At 32.3% G+C, this 21,128-nt stretch overlaps 1 protein-coding gene across 3 annotated transcripts in view; it reads right to left on the bottom strand.

The window, feature by feature from the left end:
• FBXL17 (F-box and leucine rich repeat protein 17) overlaps positions 1-21,128 on the bottom strand; it is a 497,950-nt gene that overhangs the window by 409,928 nt on the left and 66,894 nt on the right. The gene's annotated exons all lie outside the window — the stretch shown is intronic.

Below are 21,128 nucleotides of genomic sequence, written 5' to 3'. Positions count from 1 at the left end.
ACCAACAAGTCTTAAAAGATGAGCCTGATGGAAAAGAGGGGAAAGAGAAATTTGAGCAGGAAAGTAAGTGTGAACATCATGTCCAGAAAACTACATGTGAATTCAGCTAAGGCACGGTAGGTTTGTAAGGGCATAGTAGGAGCAAGATTTGCTAAGTGGAAGTCAAGCCAAGAGGGATACTGCTAACCATTCTAAGGAATGTGGAATCTCTACGGAAACAAACATTGAAGGATTTCACCCAAGAACAAGAACTCAAAAGAAAAATAGATTCAAAGAGATAGATAAGATTATGAGTTCAGTACAACTGAGCTTTGAGCATTACTCAGTTTGAACTGAAAATAAAGGTTTATACAGAAAGAGAATAAGACTAAGAATTATTTAGCAGTCTCCGTTTACAGGAGGTAGTTGGAGTCAATACTCAAGCAGTTGCTAAGGGTCCTTTTCCAACAGTTTTGAGCCATCTCCACAGAAAGAAACATCCATACATTTACCTATCTAGTTCTGAAACTAAAGTTTCTCAAAACAATATTGATCTTGGTACACCTGGGTGGTTCAGTGAGTTGAGCATCTGACACTTTATTTCGGCTCAGGTCATGATCTTGCAGTTCGTGAGCTCAAACCACGCATCAGGCTCCATACTGATAGTATGGCGTTTGCTTGGTATTGTCTCTCTCTGCCTCTCTCTGCCCCTTCAACTCTCTCTCTTTCAAAATAAATAAATAAACTCAAAAAAAAATATTGACCTTTACTGTTTAATACATCTGCTCACTTCCATTCCTATTTAAAACAACAACAACAACAACAACAACAACAACAACAACCACCAAACCTGACAGTTTGGATCTACTACATTTATATCCAAACCTACTGCTTGAGCCTTTACTAGCAAAGTAAAACTGATCTAAAAGTACCACTGTAGTACTCAGAGCAGACTCTGATATCTAAGGGCCATTACACTGGAATTTTTAAATCTTATTCGTAATTGTCTACATTAATGGAGATACATGAATTTGTATATTTTTAAAGGATCTTTTTACTTTGGGGGTAAATTTTTATACATTTTCTTGAAAAACATGTAAGTATATTTATTATTGTTATTATCCTATGAGCATTTAGATATAGGGAAAATATACTTCCCAGTGCCTCAAGTAGGCCTAGAGATTTAATTTTGTAATGCTCTGAAATGAATGAGAAGGACACAATAGTGGTTATACATTTAATATAAATTACTAAAGGATACAGGTCTCCAAGAGGAATTTTTACTACTTTTATGCCTAAAACAACATTAGGCCTTATTTGCTGTAACAGAGGCAGCACAAAGTAGTGGTTAAGCACATGGATTTTAATGAGATAGTGTCCAGATTCTAAGTTTGGCCCTGAAACTTACTAGCTTTCATTTCTCTGTGCTTCAAGTCTCCTCATATGAAAAATGGACATAATATTACCTACCTCATAGAGATGGTATGAGAATTAATCTAGTTAAAATAGGTAAAGTATATCACAGAGTGCTGGATTCACATGTTAAGTATTATTATTTACCTTGGAGCAAGTTATCTAGCCAGACTCTTACTTCTTTTAAGTAAAGGGGCCTTTCACTGTGGGTCTGTCAAGTACTTTATCATTCTCAGTATAAAGAATAAGGCTGCCATTTTTCCATCATGATGTCCATAGAGTGTTGAATCATAGTATTTTAAGTTATGTGCAATTTGAAAGTCTTACATAAAAGAGAACTTGAACCTTCATACTCTCTCTCTTCTCTCATTATCACTAGTTGGTATACAAAAAACCCAAAGTACTGACACTAGTAATTGTTCCATGCCATTAAATATATTAATTCACTGTCATGATTATGTCTACTTCAATCACTGTCATTTATTGGTTATTACACTATCCCTCTCTTTTGTACTGAACACATTGTTTTTAGGTATCCATCATGAAACCTAAAAAATAATGGTCTGAGGCCACTGACTATCAAGTCAAGTACTCCTATACGTATTGATAGTTATAGTGATGACCCTGAATCAACCAGAAAGTCTATCTTAATATATTCTCTTTAACAAAGTATTTTAGAAAGGTTGAAAAGGTTTAAATTTAAATGAGTGACCTTTAGTTATCTAGTCTATGGTGTAAACTCTTCTGTAGATGTTCTCCCAAATTACTTCTTGTTATAGGATAACATTTAAAATATATTAATTAGTGAAGTCATATATAAAACCTAACATTTTTTGGAAAATACAAATTATATTTACATAGAAAAATCCTGACAATATTCATTCAGGTATAAACAGTGATTGATTTGTCTTTGGGTTCTGGGTAATTTGTGATTTCTGCCATTTTGGCTTTGTGTTTTTCAAGCTTTCCTTAATGACGATGTACTGATTTTGTAATTTAAAAAAGCAAAATAAAGAAATAAAAGGATTCTCTACCTCTTCTCATCTGTTTATGTTTAAAATAATACTCCATATCTAATAATTCAAATGAAAACTATTCTATTTAGGGTAAGTCTGACAGCTAAAAATCACTAAAAAGTTTTTCTAAAATTTAAAATTTCTATCAAATGCAAAGTATCATTCTATAAATTAAATATTTAAGGTCTTTCAGGGCAGGTGAATTTCTGTGCATTAACAGCTACTTTTAAATAATTGTTTGAGAATTATTCAGGCCTTCCTAACCATCACCAGGATGTTCTGAAATAGGATATCCTATAGAAGATCACAGTTTTAAAACTGCAAGGTCTCACAAAACAGGTAAAATTTGTGAGTGGACTACCATTTCCAGTAGCTGCAAAAGGACAGTGAGGTTAAGAAAAAAGCACTTTCCACACTATTCATTTACCCTGACCCATAATATATGAACTATTCCTTTTCTACCCAAGTAGCTCCCTATTACCAAACTTAAAAACTGTTTTACTCTAAGAAATCATTTTTTGAAAAAATCCTCTACTCCAAATTTACCCACCCTGTTTTCATTTAATAATCCTCTTAGACTATCTATATCCCAAAATGTTTAATTACGTCAGAAATTGCCCATTTAAACTGTGTAGCTTCAATAAATAACCTAACTATGGTTGCAACGTGTATCATTTGAAACTTTAGCAAGTTTCTTACATTAAAAAAAATTCCCTTAGAACTCTTAAGGTATTTTTTTTAATTGTCTCAAAAAAAAAAAAAACAATTTAGAGCTATATCTACTGAAGAATCAATAAATTATGTATGTTAGGATACTTACTTAATTTTCTTGCAGGGCCCTCTACCACTGCCCTATTAAATAACCATTACATCATTATTTAACATCAAAGTGTGGAACATAGGCTTCTTTTGCTTTAAACAAAAAGCAGTATGTGACTTGCAAGCATCACCTACTTACACATGTCCTACATGGCCCAAGACTGAAAATCCACGGATAATTTTCCTTCACTATCTGCTGCTGCCTGTAGAGATTTAATCTCCTTTCCTCTCCTAGCCAAACTGTTGGCAAACTTCTTCAGAGAACTCCAGCCATCACCATTCTGGCTTCAAGTAGGGAACAAGTCAGGACCAGGTCAACACAAATTAAATTTGGGACTAAAGAGGAAATGGAAATAAGGGAAAGGTAAGCACCACTGAAATGATCGCATTCTACTTTCAGTTCCCCATTGCAAAAAAGTTAACCTACCTACCCTTCCTTCACATACATTTTTAACACTAATTCTTTTCATGATCTCCCTTGGAGATGCAACAATGAAGTCTATACAGAAAATGACTTTTGGTTTCTGAATCCCCAAATATCCACCACTGCTATCTGTCCTTGGACTGAGCTTTCCCTAAGTGTTTTTTATTCCTTCTCCAAATCTCTGATATTTGTATAAACTCTTAGAAAACCTCAAAAAGATAGAAGACTTGCTCTGATGATAGGAAAAGAGAAGGGAATACTAACACTATTTTGTGTCTTAGTTGAAGAAAGGAAAAAAAAATCCTAGTTACAAAAAGAGTGGATGATAACAAGAGGCTAGTAATGAACCTAAGAAAAGAAGAGATGAAGGCCCAATGCCAGAAATAATGAGTGTGTTCTAGGTATTTTCAATGGAAGAATTCTAGTCAGACCCTTTAGTTTCCAAAGTAAAAAACCTGTTCCCCAGATTCCAACACCTACTTCTGTGCCCCCAGCTAGCTCACTGCTGAAGTTCCTGTCCAGGTCTTTGGAGTCATCATGAAAAGACAGAAATGTGTCCTCTGAATCTCCTAACCTAGTGCTCTGAAGATATTTTTCTATAGAAATATTCTTATCAAAAGCAGCTAGGCCTCATAATCGCAGCAGTATTATAGTTCATAGGAAATGCTACGTAGACTAGCTTAGAAACACATTACATAAAACACTCCTAGGAAAAGGTGTTCCTAGTTTCACTCAACTCCTTAAAAAAAAGCACATCTTTAAAAATTCAATGCTGGAAACTGCTCATTTGTAGGTCATGAACTACCTCTACTTCTGATGCAACCATAGCTAGTATGGCAACCTTTCCATGTAGAAAAGCAAGTTCCCTTATTCCTATTTAAAAAAAAAAAAAATAGAATCTCCTTTTTCTAAACTTAAATATCCTTAGTAGCAGATTGCCTGATTATAGCAGTACAAGCCATTGCTGGAAGGCAACCCAACAGTGGGATGAGAGTAATTTCACACGTATCTTCTATTTAAGCAGTCACACATGTTACGACACTGCACAAATGCCAAAGTGTGAGCAAAAACCCCTAACTTTTATAAACCTAAGTTTCAGTTGAAGAGCCCTGTAAAACTTAAGGAAAATAAGCCTGCTATTCTAATCCTGAATTTGTTACTTAAAAAGTACTTTAATGGAGTAAAATCATTTCTATCCTTAAAAATACAAGTATGTAAATTTTTCACTATTCTGAGGAAACACAAATATATGTTATTCTATATAACATTCACAAATATATATTCTTTTTTCAGGACCTTCTAATTAAAATGCCCAATACTGACAATTTCAAAGTTAGTGCCTAGTCATACCAGTAGTTACAGCATACTCTTCCCTCATTCCACCATAATAAGCTAATGGCAGTCATCGATTTCCTGTTTTCAGGTCAGACCAAAATTACTTGTATGAAATACAACTGAATTTAAATTGAATCACTTAACAAACTCCAACTGATTGTTTCTGTCATATTTTTAAGTGGAAGTGAACATTTACATACAGCCAAATCTCAGTTGCTAAAGATTCAACAACTATCCAATGCTCATGCTACTTTATTTGTCCTTCCAACTTCCACTTTCAGTTCTTCTTCACTTCTTACCCATTGAATAGACAGGAGAATTTTGTTTTCAAATGGTGCATAAATTAGACAATTGCAAGGTGTTAGAAAGAAGAATTCACCTCTCCCAACTTGCTACCTGATAATAATTCTTCTAACACCACCAATGTATATATAAGCCATTCTATTCAGGTAAGTAACTGGGATCACAATTCTTCTGGAATAAGCCCTACCAAACACCTACATTTACTTCCAAACTTGCGCACCCAGACTGGATAAACATGCTTTGAAAGCAAATATTTCAATGTGAAAACAATGGGCCATGTATCTTCAAAAAGCAGAAGCTTAAGGCCATTTAATGCTAACTCTACCTTTTGCTACATGGAAATACATCACTGTGTTAGTGAGGAAGGAATTAAAACAGACAGACCTAGTTCTGTCATTCATTTATAGCAAGCTAACAACTGCAAAATATAACCTTAGTAGCTATACTAAACTATTCAGCTCATTTACATTTCAGCAAGAGTTAGACCTCAGCAAAAGAAGGATGAAACAGTCTAGTATTGAGTTTGGTAATTATCTTCAATTGTTTATATTTATATATTACTATATTTCCATTATTCCTCTACCCACTACTAAGATAAGAGCTATCGTTTCACTCGTCAGCCTCAGTGAAAATGAACACAACAGATTCTGTAAAATATTTAGGTTCATATCGCCATTTATAATTCTGCACACTGTATTTAATGCCTCAGTCCCAAATATATCTAAAACTATTTTTTGAACATCCAATATAGTAACTTTATAATAAAAATTTTACAAAAACTATGTGAAGAAGGTTCTGATAATAAAAGATCTAGAAATAAAAATCATAGTACTATGAATAGTTACCATAATGAAAAATGCATTCACAGTCAAAATAGAGGATAACGGGAAATACCATATTTGGTGGCAAAATGCTAAAAATTAATAATTCTAGGCAAAGGGTATAGGACTTCTTTGTACTATTTTTGTAACACTTCTACTTTGAAATTATTTCAAAATACAACAATTTAAACACCTAAAATGAAAGCAAAAAAAAAAGACCGTATTTAAAACATTTTCCTTAAAATACTACTAATACTTAATAAGTAACTGAGTAACCTTAAACACTAACATTTTTCTACAGTCTTCTGAATATATTCCCCTGAACTGTGGTAAAGAGAAAAAATCTATGACTTCAAAAATACTCTTAAAAATAACCATAAACTTTACACTGTCGGCCAGTATTGAAATGGTATAGTCAAGAAGTTTTTAAACTATGTTTAAAAAGATTCAATTTATAATTTGGTGTGAAACAGCAAATTGCTAAGATTTCCCATAAGTGAATTCAGAAAAATAGCACAAGGGAAATAATTTATAATTTAATGTTCTACTATAATGACTGGCACATTTGATATTATAATTAACAAATAACAAATTGATATTATTAACTTTAATCCTAAATTTTGTTTTTAATCTGAGTATTTCTTCTTCCACATTACAAATTTAATTCAGATTAATATAGTATTAGAAACTTAAATGGTCTGTCTATACAACCTAGATATTAGCCCCCACAAAAAAGCAAAAAATAACATTCAGTTTCTGAAATTACTACTTATAAAAGTGATAAAATACATTTATTTCATTTCATCATTCTAAAATAAGGCAAGAAAATCTCTGGAGTCCTAACATTTGGAGTAATAATATATTTATATAACACTTATAGCTTATAAAATCCTTTAAAAGCTCTAATCTTGTTTTAGTCTGTAATCTTACATCCTAGGTAGGACAGGTATCATAACACCAATTTAATAGGTGAATTTTATAACCCATTGAAATATTAAGACCATTTATTGTCTTATTTTCCTATTTTAAAAAGTTTTTCCATTTTATTTAGTTTTATGAAGAAAAATATAAGTGCCATGTAATACATCATTATGTTCAATATGACAACTATCTCTAAAAATCACTTAAGAATGATAGATGAATATTTTTTTTTTGAAACTGATCAACTAACAAGGTTGCAAAAATGCAGCTCATTAGAAAGCAAAAATAATAAAAACTTAGGAAAAGAGCATATCAGTAAGGTCACATTATTATTGAAGCAAAAAAGAAAAATACATTCAAAAAAATTGTAATGTATCTTCTTTAGAATCTATCTAGAGCTTATAAGATCTAGAGAAGTAAGAAGAAAATGTGCTTGAGTGACCTATTTTTGGTTTTACTTATTTTGAATCTGTTGTTAAAAACAGAAATACCTTAGTAAGATCAGGAAGATTCTCCCCTTTATAATTTAACTTTTGTGCATCTGAATGGTGAGGTGAAAAGTTATATATAATTTTAGTAATGTTACAGTCAATAAACTTTAAATGTACTATATTTCAAAATAGTTTTCTTATATCAAAAAAGTGAAATAGCACACTAAATATCACCCCAAACTTGCATAATTTTAATCAAACCTGATAATAGTTTTCTCTCAGTATTTTTCTTCCAATCATAATACAACTAGGGACTTTTTATTTTCTTCCAAAAATATGAAAGTTGTCAAAAAAGAAAACGCTTCAAAAAAAATAATAAAAAAAAAAGAAAAAAAAAGAAAAGCACTTCAAGCAACCAAGCATCAAACATATTTAATTCGGCACCACATTCTCATAAAAACTCAAAGACTCTTCAACTACAATTAAAATTCTGCTTGCTAATGTATATCATTTGATAATTCAATTAGGATATAAATCTAACATCTTCCAATATTTTAAAATACAGAGGGTATTTAAAAACAAATTAACATGTTGTAACTCTACAGAATACTTTAGAATGGATAATAGGAAACATTTATCTTTGATATATAGAGTAAGTGCAATAAGTAAATAGCCTTCATTTTTAAATGCCCCAAAATGGACACAATATATAACTAATGTCTGACCACAATGCTGCGCTGTAAACACACACACCTTGCTAATGAGGCCATCTCTTGACATCTATTTAACAAGGGTCGTCAGTAATGAGACTCTTTAAGATAAGTTCCACCACAGATCTATCCCAAATGGGATGTATTATGATTCATGAAAAATGACATAATATGAACTCAATGAAACTCTACCCTTAGGAAAGATTAAGACTTTCAGTAAAACCCATCCTGCTTACCTGACCCTCTAAACTCTTTAAAGAAGAAAAAAAGATGATCGACTATGATTAAAATACTTACAAGAGAAACACATTTTTAAAAGATTACCAACACGTACTAGAATTGTATTAGAAATGTAACCCATTTTTATAAGGCAAAATCAAGCTCTAATTTCTCATGAAATAACTCCCTGTAACAACAAATTTCTTCTGTCATAGATCACAAGTTAAACCTACAAGACACTTAATAGATGATTAATAAAATCCTACCTTTCACAACACAAGCACTAGTCATCATTGTGTAGAACCTTTTATACAGCAGGTATTCAAAAGTTTATACATATAAATGATAGCTATCTTTAAATATGAACTGTAAAATTTTTAACATTAAAATATCAAAACAAAAAAGTGAGAAACATCTTCACATTTAGAAGACAACACTGATTTCTCGTGTTGAATGATGCCCACTCATTATTAAACAAACTAGATTCCATATAGTTTAGCCTTGCCTATCAAATAGTCATTTTTAAACAGCAAGGCCATGTTGTAAATACAATAAACAAATGAATTAAATAACTGCACACCATTAGGTACCATAGAATAAACACAAAATGGAAATTATACTATTGATTTTTTAGAGATCAGTAATCACTAAATCACACGAAATCATTAAACTATTAGCAATCTTGTAAGTTATTGTAAACCCAACTAATCACACAAAATACCACTTGTGATATGGAGCCAATATACATTGTTCCATTTTAGGTTTTTAAAACTTAATTTGTGTATGTATTAAAACCATCACATTTAAAATTCTTTATAGTAATAATTACCAATCATACAAATTATCTCAATTTCTAGTTCTGAGTTATGTTTCTATCAAGTCCCATCAGGTATTAAGTGAAACAGGTGTGTTGCTAAATGTTAATTTCCTGTATTATATTTTCGATTAAAAAGTTTTTAAAAACATGTGAAGTTGACATATTAGTTCTCCAAAAACTAAACCTATGTATATTCATTTATTTGTTACAATCATACTACCAAAACCTTAGTCATAACTTTTAACGAGCACTTTTAATGATAACAATAATTTTCCTGCAATCTGCTAAAGAAAACACTCTTAAGTATTTTGGTATAAAAATTAAGATATGTTACACTGAAGATTAATCACCTTAATTAAGTACAATAAGAAAGCATTTCCATACATCTTAACATGCCAAATTCATTAAAAAAAATATGCCAGTATCCACATAACACTTAGTCATATTAAAAATGTTATCGTAAAGCAATATTAAATATCTATCCCAAAACCTGTAAAGAATTTCAGCAATCAAATGGAACAGTAATTTTAGTATAAAAGTATATGCACCTTACATATCCAGTGATTTAAAGGCAAAAGCATTTTATGTATGTATCCTATCTATCAGTCTATGTATTAGCAAACAAATAATCACATGAAACTTAACTGTTTTTACTGGAGCTGTATTTTCCAAAATAAAATCTTTAATAGATCATTAAATAACAATAAAATTAAATATATGGTTCTTGTCTAAAATGACTTTCATGAAGCAATTCACAAAACATTTCATTTCCTGTACATACAACAAAATAACATACTAATTAATAGAAAGCTATAAAAACTGTGAACGTTTTTCCTTCCTAACAAATGAATGTTAGGTTCTCTAAAATTGAGAAAAAGACCAACACAAACAACAAAAAGATGACCTATTTTAAAATAATAGTAATGAAGTACATACTCATATATCATGTTCAAAAACAGAGCAATACCACATCCAGTAACTTAATGTCTTAGCAGGTTTTCACCCTTCCTACAGCTTTACCAAAACAGTAAGTTGCACAAATATCAAGCAAAAGTATTTACCAAACTCCTATTATACACATTATATGGTGCTATGTGTTAATAACTTTGCAATCATTTTTATTTTTATTTTTAAATAAATCCCAAACAATCCAATATTGTTTTAAAAAGAGTATATAGAAAACAATGTTCTTCAATAACCAACAAGCAAAGAAAGAGGCCCTGACATTTCTGAGGCAAGAAGTGAAAACTGGTTTTAAAAACTGATAGCATTTGGTAACTTATACTATTTGTATATGATATTTTCAAATATGAGATATTATTTTAGTTCTTCCTCATCAAAACTGTGTTTAATTAAGCCTTTCTGAGTACTGTATGCAATCATAAACAGAAAACAGTAGCCCAATTTATCATAGGCATGAGAGACTTAGAATTTAAAGTATATGGAATCAACAGCACACAAGATAAAGATACAATACAACTGCTCTCAGAATGAAATGTTTAACATTCTCATCCATGGCATTAAAACCATAAGCCAAACAAGTAATGGTTATGAAAACAACTGTCTAACATCCATCATATTTGTGATAGGGTGATTGCAATTAATTACTAAAAGGTTTTTAACACTACTGTTTTAAAAACCACAGCAGAAATTAAATATTCATTTAAAAAATAAGTTATAGCACATCCCCAAAACAAGGCCAAACCCAACCATGACTGACTATGCTTGATGTGACACAGCTGGAACATTCTGCTTTGTCTACTCCCCCTTAGAGACACAAGGTGGGGACAAACAGTGCTTGCCTTCCAATGTTTTTATTCTACATATACAGACAACAAACGAAGTATTTTAAATAAGCTATTCCACTTCATTTTTTCTTCCATGTAATAGTGTTAAAATTATATTATCAATCTCATTCTTGAAATTGATCATCTAAGTACAGCATGAGCAGAGTTAGCAACAGGAAAAAAAATCACCATTCCCATTAAGAGATTTTTAAATACATTAATATGTACTTTCTCTGAAATTTTCTTTGATAGTAAAATTAACAATGTGGCATTACTCCTAAAATAAAACAAAATTAAATATCATATTTCTTGGATTAAAGCATTTCTAATTTGGTTAGGACAAACAACTACCATTGTGGAGAGGTTATATCTAGTGAATTTTATCTGTGCACTGCAATGCAGAAAGTATTCACAATGAGACAACTTGAGTTACTTAACTTTTTCAGCAGAATTTACTTTGTAAGACATTTGAAATAATATGAAGATTTCAATGTTTTCATAGCAGCATTATATTAATATTTCTTAAATGTAAAATAATTTTGAAAATAGTTATAAACATCCCTAATATATTTTAAATAGACAAAAATCAATAATCTAAAAGTAATTACTTTAGTTGGATAAAATTATCTCAGAAAAGCAATTTAAATTTTGATAACTTTCACTTTTTAAATTAGTTATTTGCAAATGTGCAACTATTAATATACAACCTAGAATAATTACCTCTGGAATCCAAGCTAGACACTACCAAAAAGTGAACAGCAATATTTTTCCTCAAATAAGTGTATCTGAAATGTGTGCAGTGAAAAATAAGTTTATCAAACATGATCCAAAACTGTTCCCTAAGATCCAAAAGTGACCTATTGGCACTGCTGTTTATACATCATTAAAAAGTACTCAATTTTGATAATATATTCTTTAAAAAAAATATCTACTCTCTTAGCTCAAAAATCATTTTCTGACATGATAATAAGACCTTTCTTTAGAACGTTTAGCACTCTATACTTATCTCTCCTTACTACTTTGAACTTATTTCATCATTTTTAATCCTCAATGTTTTCCTGTTCTTTTACCTTGAACATTATTCCTTTCCTTACCTTCTTTTATGCCCTTCTTTTTGTCTTTTCATATTTCATTCTTTCTTTAAGCCAGCAGCATATGAAGCCAAAGTGACCTATGTCACCAGGTCTGAGATAGCTATAAAAAACAAATTCTTACTGTTTTTAAGGGAAGATAAACAAGGCAGTTACCATCTGGGAGAGGATGAGGGGATTTTAACCCACCAGCAAGCCTGTCCAATAAAACTCAGACTCGAATCAAGTGATTATAACTTCTCATGCACACACATAGAGCTCTTGGAAAGCATCCAAAATTTTTTTTTGATTTCTTCTCTCTTGTCTAGAAAAGAGAACTAAAAGCATAATTGGGCTATAATAATCCAATCTCTTTCACAAGTCTATTGAACTCAAAAATGTTTCAAATAAAGTCTTTATAAGCTAAGACTCTAAATGTCTTGAAAATTTTTAATTTTATTTAAACATTTAAATCTGAGGGAAAGCTAAACTGTTTTATGCTTCCCACAATTTTTGCTCCAACTAATAAGAATATCGATTACTAAATATGTAATTACTACATTATTCAAAAATGAAAACCCCAGATTTTGCAACTTAAAAAAATAGATAAAATAATTCCCAAAGCCTTAAAAACTTGATTTTCAACAATCTTGTTTGAGTAGACTACTTTCAAACAGTGTTTTTAAAAACAGATTAACTTTTAACAATTTAAAGATCATGATTATTTTAATTTGAGAAGAATTATAAAAATTTATTTAAAGGAAAAGCACAGGTTTAATGCCTATCTCCAAACAAAGCTTTATAATAGATATCTAAAATTAAATAATCACCAAATAGTTCACTTAGCAGGGGTGTCCTAAGGGTATGTATTCAATAATATATCTAATGAAAGTAATTTTCATGTTGCCTATAATTTTTGCTCATAAAAACATTATTATTAATATCGTTACTACTACTCACCTGTCATATGGGTATGCATGCATTTGTTGTGTTATGTTTAAATCTATAACAATACTAACATTTCAAATCTTTAATTACTGAATATATTATCAGTAAAGCACTGAATTACAAGACATTGATATCAGTGACTCTAACTAGAGATACAGTCACAACTTCTAAAATATTTATTCTGCTGCTTCTTTGAGGACAGATGAGTGGAGAAAGAGGCTTCTTCTCAAGCGCTGATAAAATTAAGTGCATGTCTTTTGTTGGTGCAGATTTAAAGAATAATGGTTAGACATCCTTTCCCTACTTCTTTCACATTAAAAAATGGTCTCTGGTTTATAGAAATGTAGACTGGTGTTGAATGCTATTATGTAAGAATACATCTGCATACTGTTGCCCTAAAAATGTTCCAATGTCTCTGCCACACCACCAGTTGTACAATTTATGTTGCTAATGTTCCTATTACCTGAGGCTATTCCAGTCCATTCAGAAAGTACTGCTTCTGCCTTTCTAACTATAAAACTAACTTTAGAGGCCAAACAAGGAAAGGCGATAAATGTAACTTAAAAAAATTAAAATAAAAAACTTCTGCATGGTAAAAGTGCTACGGGCAAGGCTAAAGTGAAATGACAAACTGGGAAAAAAATATTTAGAACTCTAATCACATACAAGAAACTAATATCTTGAATAAATAACAACTGCCTAGGAATACATAAGAGAAAGATCTGCAACTTGGTAGCAAAATGAGCCATGGATGAATAATCACAGAAAAAGAAATCCCAATGGTCTTTAAACATATGAAAAGATGCCCAAACAGACTTTTAAAGAGGGAAATACAAATGAAAACTAAGTAAGATACCATTTCTTGCCTATCAAAATGGCAAAAACCTAATATACTGAAGACATACTACGGACAAGACTGTGGGAAACAAGCACTCTAAATCCATTTCCACTACTTATAGGAATACAAAATGACACAACCCCCAGAAAAGAAAATCTGATAGTATCTACCAAAATCACAGGTGTCTGCACCCTCTGACCTAACAACCCCACTCTGAGAATCTCTTGACAAAGACACTTATATTTGTACAAAATAATGTATGTGTAACTAATCTGACAATTCTTGTAATAGCAAGAATGGATACACCCTAAGCATCTAAGAATCACATGCTGAATGAATTATGCTATCTCCAAATAATAAACTACTAGTTACAGAAGATGAGAGAAAAAATGAGTGATATGTTATGTAACTGTTATGAGAAATCTGTGAAATATAATACACATGGTAATTTAACATTTCTGTAACTAACATGCATCCCTTTTTGTAAATACTAACTACTTTTTGTATAAAAAATATATAAGAATATAGGCTTCTACTTTCTCATATTTTCATAAACACTGGTTACACATAGGGAGCAAGATTTCCTGGGGTATGTATTTTTAAAAAGAATTTTATTTCTGAACCAGCAACCTTTCCAAAAAAGTGGTGACTTTGCCAAATATGAGTGGGAAAAACTAGGACTTTAGTTCTCTCAAATCATTTGTAATATTGCCATCAATTATTTAATACATGTTTCCAAACAGGATGATAAAGTAGCAAGTGCCACATCAATGCCTATACTGTCATTAAAAATATTACTTGAGGGGATGCCTCGGTGGCTCAGTCTGTTAAGCAGTTCTTGACTAAGCTCAGGTCTTGATCTCAAGGTCATAAGTTCAAGCCCCGCACTAGGCTCCCTGTTGGGTGTGGAGCCTATTTAATATGTGTATATTCACACACACACACACACACACACACACACACACAGAATAAAAAATATTACTTGGGAACTTAATGTATGCAAGCCTGCTAAAAAAACAAAAAAACAAAAAAACCAAACTTTATTTAATGCCAATACAGCAAGACTAGCTTATAGCTAGAAACAGTACTCTTTATTACGGAATGTGAACAATACTATTCAGTAACAAGTGATAGAAAAGGCCCACAGCTAACATCATATTCAATGGTGAAAGAGTAAAAGCTTTCCTTCTAAGATTAGGAACAAAGCAAGGATGCCCTTTTTTGCCATTTCTATTTAATATGGTACTGGAAGTCACAACCAGAGCAATTGGGTTTGCGGTAGGGGAAAAGCATCCAAATTGGAAAGCAAGAAGTAAAATTATCCCTGTTCATAGACTGTATGATCTTATATATAAAATAACCCGTAGAATACACCAAAAAAACTTTTAGAATAAAGTTACAAGACATATAACCAACATACAAAAATCAGTTGTTATTTCTCTATACTAAAAATAAATCAAGAAAATTAAGAAAACAATCCTACATATAATAGCATCTAAAAGAATAAAGCATTTAGGAATAAAGTTAACCAAGGAGGTCAAAGACCGTATAATGAAAACTACAAAATATTGCTAAAAGAAAATAAAGATATAAATAAATGGAAAGAAACCCCATGTTCATGGATTGAAAAATTCAATTATGTTAAAATGTCACTACCACCCAAAGTGATCTAGAGATTTAATATATTCCCTGTAAAAATCCCAATGGCACTTTCTTCAGAAACAAACAAAAAATCTATCCTGAAGCATATATGGAATCTCAAGGAACCCTGAATAGTCAAAACAATCTTGAAAAAGAACAAAGTTAAAGCTCTCACCCTTCCTCATTCCAAAATTTATTATAAAGCTACAGTAATCAAAAGTATGATACTGGCATAAAGACAGACATACAGACAAACAGAATACAAAGCCCAGAAATAAATTCTCACATATGTAAGTTAAATGATTTTCACAACAAAGGTGGTAAGACCATTCAGTGGAGTAAATCTCTTTAGCAAATGGTGCTGGGAAAATTGGACATCCGTGTGGAAAAAAAAAAAAAATGAAGCTGGACCCTTACTTTCACCATATACAAAAATTAACTAAAATGGATCAAAGTCCTAAACACAGAACTAAAACTATAAAACTCTTTAAAAAAAAACAAAAAAGAAAAGCTTCATGACAGTGGATTTGGTAATAATTTTTTGGATATGACATCAAAAGCACAGGAAATAAAAGTAAAAAGAGATGAACTGAACTCTATCAAAATTTAAAATGTCTGTGCATTGGAGCATATAATCAACAAAGTGAAAGGCAACCTACGGAATGGGACAAAATATATGTGAACCATATTAATTTCTACTAAGGGGTTGTTAATATCCAGAATATATAAGGAACTCAAAGAACTCAACAAGAGCAACAAAATGACCCAATTTAAAATGGCAAAGGACTTAAATAGACATTTTTCCAAAGATACACAAGTGGCCAACAAGCACATGAAAAGATGCTTAACATCACTAATCATGAGAGAAATACAAATCAAAACCACAATAAGATGACATGTGACACCCATCAGGATGGCTACTACCAAAATAACCAAAACAACAGTTTTGGCAAGGATGCATAGAAACTGGAACTGTTTTGCAATGTTGGTGGAAATGAAAATGGTGTAGCTGCTGTGGAAAAGCATATGGCAGTTCCTCAAAATATTAAAAATAAAATTTACCATATGATCCAGCAATTTCACTTCTGGTTATATACCCAAAAGAACTGAAAAGTAGGGGTCTTGAAAAGATATCTGTATACCCATATTCATATAAGCACTATTCACAATAACTAAAACATGGAGGCAACCCAAGTGTCATTTAAAAAATGAATGAATAGGGGCGCCTGGGTGGCTCAGTCGATTAAGCGTCCGACTTCAGCTCAGGTCACGATCTCACGGTCCGTGAGTTCGAGCCCCGCATCGGGCTCTGGGCTGATGGCTCAGAGCCTGGAGCCTGCTTCCGATTCTGTGTCTTCCTCTCTCTCTGTCCCTCCCCCGTTCATGCTCTGTCTCTCTCTGTCTCAAAAATAAATAAACGTTAAAAATAAATAAATAAATAAAAATAAATTAAAAAATAAAAAATAAAAAAATGAATGGATAAACAAAATCAAGTATATAAGACACTATTCATCCTTAAAAAGGAAAGAAATTCTATATGCTACAATATGCACAAATTCTGTGAGGACATTATGGTAAGTGAAAGAAGCCAGTCACAAGAAGTCAACTATTGTATGATTCCATTCATATGAGGTACCTAGAGAAATCAAATTCATAGAGACAGAAAGTAGAATGACAGTTGCCAAAAGCTTGCGGGAGAAGGAATAAACCTTGTTGTTTAGTTGGTATAAAGTCTCAGTTTTGCAAGATGAAAACAATTCTAGAGATTGGTTGCACAATAATGTGCACAAATTTTTTTAAATAAGTGTTTATTTATTTATTTTGAGAGACAGACTGTGAGCAGTGGAGGGATACAGAGAGAGAGAGAATCTCAAGCAGGCTCCATGCTGAAAGCAGAGCCTGAAGGGGTGGGGGTGAGGCTCGATCTCCTGACTGTGAGATCATGACCTGAGCCAAAGTCAGGAGTCGGACACTTAATCTGCTAGGCCACCCAGGTGCTCCTCAACGTGAACGAATTTAACACCAGTAATCTGCATACTTAAAAACGGTTAAGATGGCAAATTTCATGTTATATGTATTTTACCACAATTAAAAATAAAATAATTTTTAAAAGAGATGAAAAATGAATATAAAGGTACTCCCTTCCCATGCAGTGTCACCATCAAATTCAGTCAAGGAGGAAAAGGAGTGATCAACCAAGAAACATCACCTCTATGATGTTCTTCCTTACAAAATAAGCAGAGGGCATGAATCTTACCTCGAGGGAAAAACAATCCAGAGAGGCAAAAAAATAATGTTGAGAAATACTCAGCAAGATGATAGGCAAAAACCCGATCTTAAAAATAAGTGAAAGGACCTAAAGAATAATTGAGATTTATTTCAGCAGGAGGAAAAGGGATAGTATTCCAGGAAGGAGAAGCATAAATGAAGATGAAAACTATGAAAATTAAAAAAAAAAAAAAAAAGAGAGAGAGAACTATTAAGATAACAGATTCTACCTTACCATGTATAATAGAGCTTTAACTGGTTCTTATTAAGGAAGGACCAGTGAGAGAGTAAATATCTTACTGATTTTTTTGGAATTGATTTAAAGGCAAACCTAACAAGCCTAACGAGATACTGTAATTCACACAAAAATAAAGGGGCTAGGACTAAAGAGTTAGCAGTAGGACTGAAAAGCAAGGAAGCAAAGGAAACAAGCCAGTCTAACAATGAGTGAAGTACAGAGGAGAGAAGAGAGTAAGACATAAACAATGGCTAAAATATTTTAGTCTATCACACCAAAATAATTCACTCAAAAATTACTTTAAAGCAACTATCACATTGCCCCATTCTTCTAGACAGAGAATACATGAGTGAGTCAGACAGATGAGCTCCCTACTCCTACTGAGTTTACACCTTAGTGGAGCAGCATAATACACAATAATAAAGAAAAACAGCTGACACTAAGCAAAGATTTTACACAAGACACAAAGCACTTACCATTGAGGAAAAAAAAGACAAATTTGACTTCATCAAAATTAAAATCTTCTGCTCTTCAAAAGAAAAGGAACGGAAATGAAAAGGAAAGACACAAAGTAAACACAGTGCATATATTTGACACAATAACCTGTATCCAAAACATATAAAAAACTCTTACAACTCAGTAAGACAACGAAATGTGTAAAATAAATAAATAGGCAAAATATTTGCACAGATACTTCACAAAAGAAAAGACAGGAATGGCTAATATGCACATAAAAAGGAGTTCAGTATCATTAGACATGAAGGGAAAAAATGTAAAACACAGTAAGGTACCATTACACACCCATTTAGAATTTCTAAAGTTAAAAAGTCTGACATTACCACCTGTTGATGAGGATATAGTCAAACAGAGCTACCAAACATTGTTGGAAACACACAACCACCTTGTTAAACTCTTTGGCAATTTCTCATAAGGTAAAATTTAAACAAACACTTAATATCCAACCCAGTTATATGAATCCTAGGCCTTTACCAAAGACAAATGAAAGCCTTTGTCCACTCAAAGAGTTATTCATGAATGTTCATAGCAGCTTTATACATAACAGTTAAAAAATTGTAAATAGCCAGGGTACCTGGGTGGCTCATTCGATTAAGCATCCAACTCTTAATTTTGGTTCAGGTCATTATCTCACAGTTCATAAGATCGAGCCCCACATTGGGCTCCATGCTGACAGTGCAGAGTCTGCTTGTGTTTCTCTCTCTTTTCCCTCTGTCCCTCCCTCAACCTCAGACGTGCACACGCATGCACACTCTCTCTCTCAAAATAAATAAACTTTAAGAAAATCGTTTAAAAAAATTATAAATAACCAAAATGTCTGTTAACAGATGAGAAGATAAACAAATTGTTGCATGTTTACATTCTGTACCAACCATCAAATTGCGTACAACATTCTCACCAATCAAAATGAATTAATGATGATATACACACAAAATATACTTAGGAATTGTTGTCAACCATCTTTGAACTACAAGTGGATTCAGATTTAGATGAAAGATGACAACAAAGCATAAAACTAAGAGTCCAAAAGAACCAGTTCTATAAATAAACTGTCAAAGACACTGAATCAAATCAACCCTAAAGTCTAACTACATCTACATACTTATGAATAAATGAATAAACTTAATTGAGCAAGTTGAGTCAGGTTTTCTGTTGCTTGCAATCAAATGAATTATAGATGATATGAGGTAGCTCATACTTAATGATTTCAATATCCCCCATTAAAAAGTAAGAGAATTTAACTTCTGAGAATGAGGATTCAAGACAAAAAAAAATTATAGGAACACGGGGTGCCTGGGTGACTCAGTTGGTTGATCGTCCAACTTCAGCTCAGGTCATGAGCCGGTTCTTGAGTTGGAGCCCCACATCGGGCTCTGCTATCAGCCCGTCAGCATAGAAACTGCTTTGGACCCTCTGTCCCCTTCTCCCTACCCCTCCCTGCCTTGTACTCTCCCAAAAATAAATAAGTAGTAAGTAAATAAACAAATAGATAAGAAAATGATAGAAAAAAAATCAACCAGAATAACCACTGTACATAAGTTACTAGGAGTACAAAATATAAAACTAGTAACCTTCTTATACCAAACACAAAAATAAATTCAAAATGAATGAAAGACCTAAATGTAAGACAGGAAACCATCAAAACCCTAGAGGAGAACACAGAGAGCAACTTCTTTGACCTCGACCAGCACGTTCTTATAAGACATATCTCCAGAGGCAAGGGAGACAAAAGCTAAAATGAATTATTGGGACTTCATCACAATAAAAAGCTTCTGCAAATTGAAGGAAACAATCAACAACACAAAAGACAACCTAAAGAATGGGAGAAGATACTTGCAAATGACATATAGGATAAAGGGTTAGTATCCAAAATCTATAAAGAACTTACCAATTCAACCCCCCCCCAAAAAAATAATAATGCAGCTAAGAAATGGGCAGAAGACACAAATAGATATTTTTCCAAAAAATATATACAGATGCCAAACAGACACATGAAAAGATCTCAACATCACTCATCATCAGGGAAATACAAATCAAAACCACAATGAGATACCACTGCAAACCTGCCAGAACGGCTAAAATTAACAACAGAGGAAACAATAGATGTTGGCAGGGATGTGGAGAAAGGGGGACACTGATACAGTGTTGGTAGGAATGCAAACTGATTTAGCCATGGTGGAAAACAGTATGGAGGTCCCTCAAAAAGTTAAATATAGCATTACACTACAACTCAGCAATTGCACTACTAGCTATTTACCCAAAAGATACAAAATTTATTTTGAAGGGGCACATGCACCCCAATGTTTACAGCAGCATTATCAACAATAGCCAAGCTATTGAAAGAGCCCAAATGTCCATTCACTGACGACAGATAAAGAAGATGTGGTATATATACAATGGAATATTACTCAGCTATCAAAAAGAATACAATCTTGCCATTTGCAACAACTTGGATGGAAATGGAGTGCATTATACTTAAGTGAAATAAGTCAATCAAAGAAAGCTAAGTACCACTGATTTCACTTATATGTGGAATATAAGAAACAAAACAGATGAACATAGGGGAAGGGGAAAAAAAGAGAGGGAAGCAAACCATAAGAGACTCTTAACTATA

This window comes from Panthera onca, chromosome A1 (genome assembly GCF_046562875.1).
Source record: "Panthera onca isolate mPanOnc1 chromosome A1, mPanOnc1 haplotype 2, whole genome shotgun sequence".
Taxonomy (NCBI): domain Eukaryota; kingdom Metazoa; phylum Chordata; class Mammalia; order Carnivora; family Felidae; genus Panthera; species Panthera onca.
The sequence above is the reverse complement of the archived record's forward strand: the minus strand, read 5'-3'. Positions and strand labels throughout refer to the sequence as shown.